Source organism: Dendrobates tinctorius, unplaced genomic scaffold (genome assembly GCF_039654945.1).
Source record: "Dendrobates tinctorius isolate UK_male_01 unplaced genomic scaffold, ASM3965494v1 ptg000030l, whole genome shotgun sequence".
NCBI lineage: Eukaryota > Metazoa > Chordata > Amphibia > Anura > Dendrobatidae > Dendrobates > Dendrobates tinctorius.
In genome coordinates, this window is record NW_027361698.1 from 62,920,634 (window position 1) to 62,929,460 (window position 8,827).

Below are 8,827 nucleotides of genomic sequence, written 5' to 3' on the forward strand. Positions count from 1 at the left end.
TAAAATCTGCACTATAATATGGCGCTTCTTCCCTTCTGAGCTTTACACTGTGCCTGAAAAGAATTTCCTGATTACATGTACAGTCATGGCCAAAAGTTTTGAGAATGACACAAATATTAATTTTTACAAAGTCTACTGCTTCATTTTTTTTCTAATGGCAATTTGCATATACTCCAGAATGTTATAAAGAGTGATCAGCTTATCAGCAATTACTTGCAACATCAATATTTGCCTAGAAAATGAACTTTATCCCTCAAAACACATTTCAACATCATTGCAGCCTTGCCTTAAAAAGGACCAGCTAACATCGTTTCAGTGATTGCTCCATTAACACAGGTGTGGGTGTTGATGAGGACAGGGCTGGAGATCAATCTGTCATGATTAAGTAAGAATGACACCACTGGACACTTTAAAAGGAGGCTGGTGCTTGGCATCATTGTTTCTCTTCTGTTAACCATGGTTATCTCTAAAGAAAAACGTGCAGTCATCATTGTACTGCACAAAAATCACCTAACAGGGAAGAGTATCACAGCTAGAAAGATTGCGCCTCAGTCAACAATCTATCGCATCATCAAGAACTTCAAGGAGAGAGGTTCCCTTGTTGCCAAAAAGGCTCCAGGGCGCCCAAGAAAGACCAGCAAGCGCCAGGACCGTCTCTTAAGTGTTTCAGCTGCGGGATCGGGCTACCAGCAGTGCAGAACTTGCTCAGGAATGGCAGCAGGCAGGTGTCAGTGCATCTGCACGCACTGTGAGGCGGAGACTCTTGGAGCAAGGCCTGGTCTCAAGGAGGGCAGCAAAGAAGCCACTTCTCTCCAGGAAAAACATCATGGACAGACTGATATTCTGCAAGAGGTACAGGGAGTGGACTGCTGAGGACTGGGGTAAAGTCATTTTCTCTGATGAATCCCCTTTTCGATTGTTTGGGACATCTGGAAAACGGCTTATTCGGAGAAGACCAGGTGAGCGCTACCACCAGTCTTGTCTCATGCCAACTGTCAAGCATCCTGAAACCATTCATGTGTGGGGTTGCTTCTCAGACAAGGGAATGGGCTCTCTCTCAGTCTTGCCTAAAAACACAGCCATGAATAAAGAATGGTACCAGAATGTCCTCCAAGAGCAACTTCTCCCAACCGTCCAAGAGCAGTTTGGCGATCAACAATGCCTTTTTCAACATGATGGAGCACCTTGCCATAAAGCAAAGGTGATAACTAAATGGCTCAGGAAACAAAACAGAGATTTTGGGACCATGGCCTGGAAACTCCCCAGATCTTAATCCCATTGAGAACTTGCGGTCAATCATCAAGAGAAGGGTGGACAAACAAAAACCTTCAAATTCAGACAAAATAAAAGCATTGATTTTGCAAGAATGGACTGCTATCAGTCAGGATTTGATCCAGAAGTTGATTGAGAGCATGCCAGGGAGAATTGCTGAGGTCCTGAAGAAGAAGGGTCAACACTGCAAATATTGACTTGCTGCATTAACTCATTCTAACCTTTTGCTACTCATAATATGATTGCAATTATATTTCTGTATGTGATAAAAACATCTGACAAACACACAAAAACCAGAGGCCAGCAGATCATGTGAAAATATAATATTTGTGTCATTCTCAAAACTTTTGGCCATGACTGTAGGGTATTTGCACACTCAGGAAAAATTGCACAACAAACTGAGAGGTCAATTTTTTCCTATTAGCTCTTAGAAAAATTATAAACTTAGGGCTAAACAACATTTTAGTGATAAAAATGTAATTATTCTTTCTTCACCACCCAATGATAGAAAATTCGGTGAGGCACATGTGGTGTCAATATTATCACTGCACCGCTAATTGAATTAATTGGAGTATGTTGTTTTTAAAATGAGGTCACTTATGGAGGGTTTCTGCTGTTCTGGCACCTCAGAGGCTCTGCCAATGTGACATGGCACCCACAAACCATTCCAGCAAAATCTGAACTTCAATATGGCACTTCTTCCCTTCTGAGCTTTGCACTGTGCCTCAATAGTAGTTTTTAGCCACATATGGGGTATCGGTGTACTCAGGAGAAATTGCCCAGCAAATTTTGAGGTCCATTTTACCCTGCTATCCTTCTGAAAATTAAACAATTTGGGGCTAAAACAACATTTGTGTAGGAAATTTTTTTTTTTCATTTTCACAGTTCAATGTTGGAAAATGCTGTGAAGCACCTGTAGGTGCAAGGTGCTCACTAGACATCTAGATAAATTCCTTGAAGGGTCGACTATACAAAATGGGGTAACTTGTAGGTGGTTTCCGCTGTTTAGGCACAATAGGGGGTCTCCATTCGCGACATGGCGTCCGCACTCGATTCCAGCCATTTTTATGTTCAAAAGGTAAAATGATGCTCCTTCCCTACCGAGCCCTGTCATGCTCACAAACAGTTTTACCTCACATATGGGGAATTGGCATACGCAGGAGAAATTACACAATAAATTTTGGGGTCCATTTTCTCCTGTTACTCTTGTAAAGTTAAACAAATTGTGGCTAAAATAAAAAATTGTGGGAAAATTGTGATTTTTTTAATTTTCACAGCTCTACGTTATAAACTTCTGTGACGCATTTGGGGGTTAAAGGTGCTCAAGACATCTTAATAAATTTCTTGATGAGGCTAGTTTACAAAATAGGGTCAGATGTGGGGGTTTACACTATTTAGGCACATCAGGGGTTCTCAAAATGAGACATGGCATCTGCTCTCGATCCAGCCATTTTTGCCTTCAAAAAGTGAAACGGTTCCTTTTCCCTTCCAAGTGCTGTACTTTTCAATCACATTTGGGTATAGACATACTCAGAGGAAATTGCACAACAAATTTTGGCATCCATTTTCTAATGCTATCTTTATGAAAATAAAAAACTTGGGGCTAAAGAACTATTTTTGTGAAAAATGCTAAAATGTTAATTTTTTCTTTCCACATTGCATTACTTCCTGTGAGGCACCTGAAGGGTTAGTAAACACTGGCTGTGGTTTTGAGCAGTTTGAGGGGCGCAGTTTTTAGTATGGTGTCCCTTTTGGGTATTTTCTGTTAAATAGGTCCACCAAAGTCACTTCAAATGTGATGTGGTCCCTAAAAAAAAATTGGTAAGTAAATATTTGGAAAAATGAGAAAGTGCTGATCAATTTTTAACTCTAACTTCCTAACAAAAAAAACCCATATATTTCAAAACTGATGGAGGTATAAAGTAAACATGTAGTAAATGCTATTTATTAATTATTTTACTTGAAATACCGTAACTCTCTGGTTTTAAGAGATTATGAATTAAGCGTTTGAAAATTGCGTAATTTTCACAAAAATAAACGCATGCTGTATCAAACAAATTTTACCACCATCATGAAGTATAATATGTCACGAAAAAACACGGTCAGTATTGTAAAATTTGGCCTGGTCATGAAGGTGAAAACAGGCTTAGTGGTGAAACTGTTAAAGTGGTGCCTAATTTTTGCAATTTTCTGGTTTATTTCTTTTTACCAACTAACAAGTACAATCTCTTGCACGCTCAAATTGGCAGCCCTCACTGTATTCATATTTAATTTTTGTTTGTCAACTCAAGCACACTTCGGCACAAAGTTCTTTCTTGACATTCATTTCTTAACAGGTTTCACATGAGTAGGATAATGTATGGTTTTCTTAAATATATCTTATCTGGTTACTGTGGTTGCCATTCAACCGGGCCTCATCTGCCTATTCACTTGAGGCATAATTTTTTTTGTCAAGAAAATTGCACACTGATAAAGCACAGTGAAGGGGTCATTTTGCTGAAAATAAGTATTAATTTTCTTGCTCTAACTACAACTGTCATATGATGTTGGTTCTTGGATCATGATAAGGTACAGGTCTGAGGTAACCATTGTAGTGTAAAATTGTTCTTCAATTGTTATATGTGTTTCTATTATACTTTTCCTGTTCCACTTTTGATTTTGACTTAAAAAATACCGATATAAAATAGAGACAAAATATTGAATGTGTTAACGTGACCTAAAAGACAGAGTTGTGCCTATTAACAACACCTGAAAGTTTGGTGTTGGCTTCATCGGACCAATTAGGCCATGTTCAAATATTGTGTTTTTGCAGCTTTTTGTTGTTGCTACTTTTTATGTGAATTAAAAGTTGTTTTTTAAAGTACCAGCAAAAATTATATTTCAGAAATCTCATGCACAATTTTTTTTCCCCTAACTGAATTGGAAAATTGCTGCTTTTTTAAAAAACTGCAGCATGTCAATTCTTTTAGTGTTGTTGCAACATTTTTTCACCCACAGAAAGCAATGAGTAAGTGCAAAAAAGCAGCCAAACAGCAACGAAAAAAGTTGTCATAAGTTTTTGCTGCATTTTTAGTGAATAAAGCAGTACAGCAGGATGTGAAATCCATTATTTTTGTCATTTTCTCAAATTTAAACCAAAATATATTGGTGTCCTCACCTGAGAATGGCTATTATAGTAGGACAGTTTAATTAGTTATATGTATTAAAGTAAACAATGTCTGACCGATGTGTGAAATTGAACAATACCTGACCAACTCAAGGGTCGGCCTTCTTTCAAAAGGTAGAAGAGAGAACTAGAACATCCGCACAATCTGCTCGAAGATGGAACCATTCAGTATCCATTCTCCCTGCATGAGTAGGTTGCGGCTCAAAAAGTCTGCTCTGGTGTTTTCTTATGTGAAGAGCAGTCAGTGATAGAAAATGGTTCTCTGATACTTGAAATAACTGATCTCCCTTAATTCTCCCTTGGTGGTTGATGTAGGCCACCGTCACCTGATTGTCGGAGAGGATCCTGACATGATGATACTGTAGGGATATAAGGAGCCCTCTTAAAGCTAGCTCCACTGCCGTCAGTTCTTTCAGGTTATATGACTTCTCTTCAATTTCTCGGGACCATAACCTCACCCAGATGAGCCCCCCAACATGTAGGGCTAGCGTCAGTAGAGACTACCCGAGAAATATGATAGACAAGATCTTTTTCCTGCTTCTCGCCTTACATCCTTTCAGAACAAGGATGGAGTCAGGGAGCCCCCTGGCCATGCCCCGGGCGCCCGGACACGCCAATGGGCCTTAAGTACCACCGGACCAAATGCATGACCTTGGGTGGAACCCCCAGAGCGCGCCACACAGGAGACACCGCTGGCCATCTCCAGGCATACTCACCTGTCTTCAGGCGCTGACCATCCGGACCTAGTAATCCGCCCCGGACAGTGCTCCACCTGCTCTGCTATTGGGCGGTCCAACCTTGACCTATGTGGTGCTTCCAGGGACCCCGCACCTGCCGAGGCAGGGGACCACCCCCACTGCCTGAACCGCCTGGCCGGGCCAGGAAATTCGATTAATCTTCTATCTTCACAGGTATGTCTGAAGAGGTTCACCTGTCAAGGACAGGAAACCAACTGATGCATGGGAGACCAAATAAATCGGGAATCAATGAAGGGCTTTGCATAGGGAAGAAGCAGTGGAATAGAGTGGTATGAGATGAATTAGGGTCTGTGCACACACTGAGTAAAGTTTCTGCAGCTCTTTGCAGGAAAAAAGCAGCTGAAAAAAAACTTTTTTGCCTACATTTTTGACCGATTTGAGTGAAGGTAATGGTGAAAAACGCTTGGCAAAAACGCAGAGAACTGACAGATTTTCTGCTCCAAATCTGCAAGTCACTAATACTCAAAGTTTGCATGACACTTCAGGTTTCTCATTCACTTTGCTGGCATCAGTTTTTGTCAACATTTTGGCAGAAAAAAAAAAAATCACACCAAATCTGCAACATGTGCACATACCCTTAAGGACGGACTGGAGAGGAGCAAGAGTGTTAGCAGGGAGGCCACAGAAAAGGGTATTGCAGTCCGTCGTACATGTGCGGTATAAATGTCGATAGTGGGTGTATGGAGCGAGCTCATGTGGTGAGCCTGATTCAGATCAGGCAGATAATGACTGTGACACACAGCCAGGACCTGCATCATTCACACGCCTGATTTTCACATATGAGTGTCAGTGTTTTTCATAGATAGCATTTGTACCTGTGATAATCTATGGGGCCACTCGCATATCTGTGATGTGAGAGACAGGTCTGTTTTTGATATGAGGGTCAGAACAAAGTCAGCAATACAAGTCAGAGTACCCAGGAAAAAAAAATTGAAAACAAACTCCGATGACACCAGTCTGCGGTCTGATTTTCACAGATTGTCAGGATGGAAAATATGGATTAAAAAAAATTTCTCTCTCCAAGTACAAGAAAAGCAGATAATACTAGGCCCATGCTCTAATCAAACACTGATCAGAATAATAGGTCTGTTTTTCTCGTGTGTAGAAAAAACATGTGAATGCACCTTCACAGCCATGGTTGGAGTAGAGTTCTGCCTGCGACTGTTAAACCTGTTAAATGCTGCTGTCAAATTCTGACAGCAACATTAAACAGAACCTGTAAAGTAAAGCTATTAATCTGCAGGTTAGTAGCATTCTGATACTGTGCGGCGCTGGTACTGAAAGCCCCGCTGCCGGGAGAAAACGTTATTCCTTCCGGTAGCATTTGGCTTCTGGTCACGAGTGACACCAGCACGGTTTCAGTCACACCTCTGTGTATTGAGAGTGGCAGTGGTAGCTGGGTCTAATGCTGAACTGGCTGTCAGTCAGTGCCAGGGCCGCATTGTGTCAGAATGCTAATAACTTGTAGATTAAGCCTATATCTGCAGGTTAATATCGCTATTTTAAAAGACAGATTCCCTTTAAAGTTGCTGTCAGAGTTTGACAGTAGCATTTAACAGGTTAACAGTCACAGGTGAAACTCAACAACGAGCTGGCATAGGGGTTTGTCATTCTATGCGCCAGTGAGCGCCCCCGTGAAGTAATTGCGGTACGCCGATGGCATTCTATAACAGCCAGAGGTCTGTTGAAGATCTTCATGGTTATCATCACGGATCTTCTTTGAAACCCAGCCTGTGGCCGGACTTCAAAGGAGACTGTGATTTTTATTATACGCAGCCATACTATGGTATTGCTACGTGTCGTACAAGCGATCAGACGATCACAGGTTCCCTGAGAGAACTCATGAATACAGTGAAAAAAAAAAAAAAAAAAAGTTTAATCTTATGATAAAAATGAAACATTTCAAAATCACCCGTCTTTACCTCATTAAAAATAAACGGTATTAAAAAAATACACAGATTGTATCGCTGAGTAAATAAAAATTTCTATTTATCAAAATCTAAAACTAATTAATCTGACTGGTAAACAAAAAAAAATATCAAAATTGGGATTTTTTTTGTTTTTGCCACAACACAGCCAGATGCTGTGTGAAACCATCAAAATGATATATCTATCCCAAAATGGTACCACTACAAACCTTGTCTCAACCTGCAAAAATTAAGCACACAGCTCTAGCGACAGATTTATATATTTTTCACCTCTAAAATATATGTATTTCTGGGAAGGAGTCCGGTTTTTGGTGTGCGTTTTAACACGCAACGTGGGCACATAGCCTAAGTTTTTAAAATTTTTAGACAACCATTTTATCATTTCCTTTACACTTCACAAATACTTTCCACTTTCTGTTGGTATATCACATAAAATCGCAATAAAATACATTTAGGCTGTGTGCCCACGTAGCGATTTTTAAGCGTTTTTGCCGCGATTTTCGGCGCGAAAACGTTTAAAAATCGTGTACAGAACGCCCCCCATGCATTCCTATGGCATTCCGCACATGCTGTGCTAATGCTGCGCTTTTTTCCGCGGCGGAATCGCATCGCGGAAAAAAAATCGCAGCATGCTCATTCTTTTGTGCGGAATCGCAAAGAATTGCCGCGATTCCGCACCCATAGGAATGCATGAGAATCGCTTACTTCCCACACGTGGCTATGCCCACCATGCGGGAAGTTAAGCGTCTCATGTGCGGTTGGTACCTACGGTGTGGAGGAGAGGAGACTGTCCTCCAGGCCCTGGGTACCATACCCCTGTAAAAAAAAAAGAATAAAAAATAAAAAAAATCGGGGTATATTTACCTTCCGGCGTCCCGCACTGCATTCCCGGCCTAAGCGTTCCCAGTAATGCCTTGCGGCACGGTCCAGTGATGACGTGGTCTCGCAAGATCGCTATAGCAACGCGAGACTACGTCATCACAGGTCTCGCAAGGCATTACTGGGAACGCCGAGGCCCGGGATGGCAGCGCGGGACGCCGGAAGGTAACTATACACCGATTTTATTTTTTTTTAGCATTTTAACATTCTATCTTTTACTATTGATGCTGCATAGGCGGCCTCAATAGTAAAAACCTGGTCACACTTGTCAAACACTATGTTTGACGAGTGTGACCAACCTGTCAATCACTTTCCAAGCGATGCTTCAAATCGCTTGGAAAGGGCTTGAATATCGCACACGAAAATTGCGGCAAAATCGCGATCATAATCGCGGTAAAATCGCGGTGAAATTTCTGGGAAGGAGTCCGGTTTTTGGTGTGCGTTTTAACACGCAACGTGGGCACATAGCCTTAAGTTTGCAGGTGTAACGTGAATCAATGTGGAGAAGTACAAGGGATATGAATACTTTTCAAGGCACTATAGGTCTACGCTAAGTTATAGAAAAAGACAATTAACAGATCAATAGTTTATTGAGGTTTTGTGCATTGAAGACTACATAAGAATCCAGGACGATAAAAAGTTTAATAATCCATCTGAAAGAAAAAAAAAAAAAAAAAAGTTAATACATTTTTTCATTGCAATAATCAGCAGCACAATGCATGTGAATGAAGATTAAAGTGGGTTTCCAACCCCATGATTTATTTGAAACTATTTACTATAGTAAAAAATAACAAATGGAGTAATGCTCAGGAGACCAATTCCCA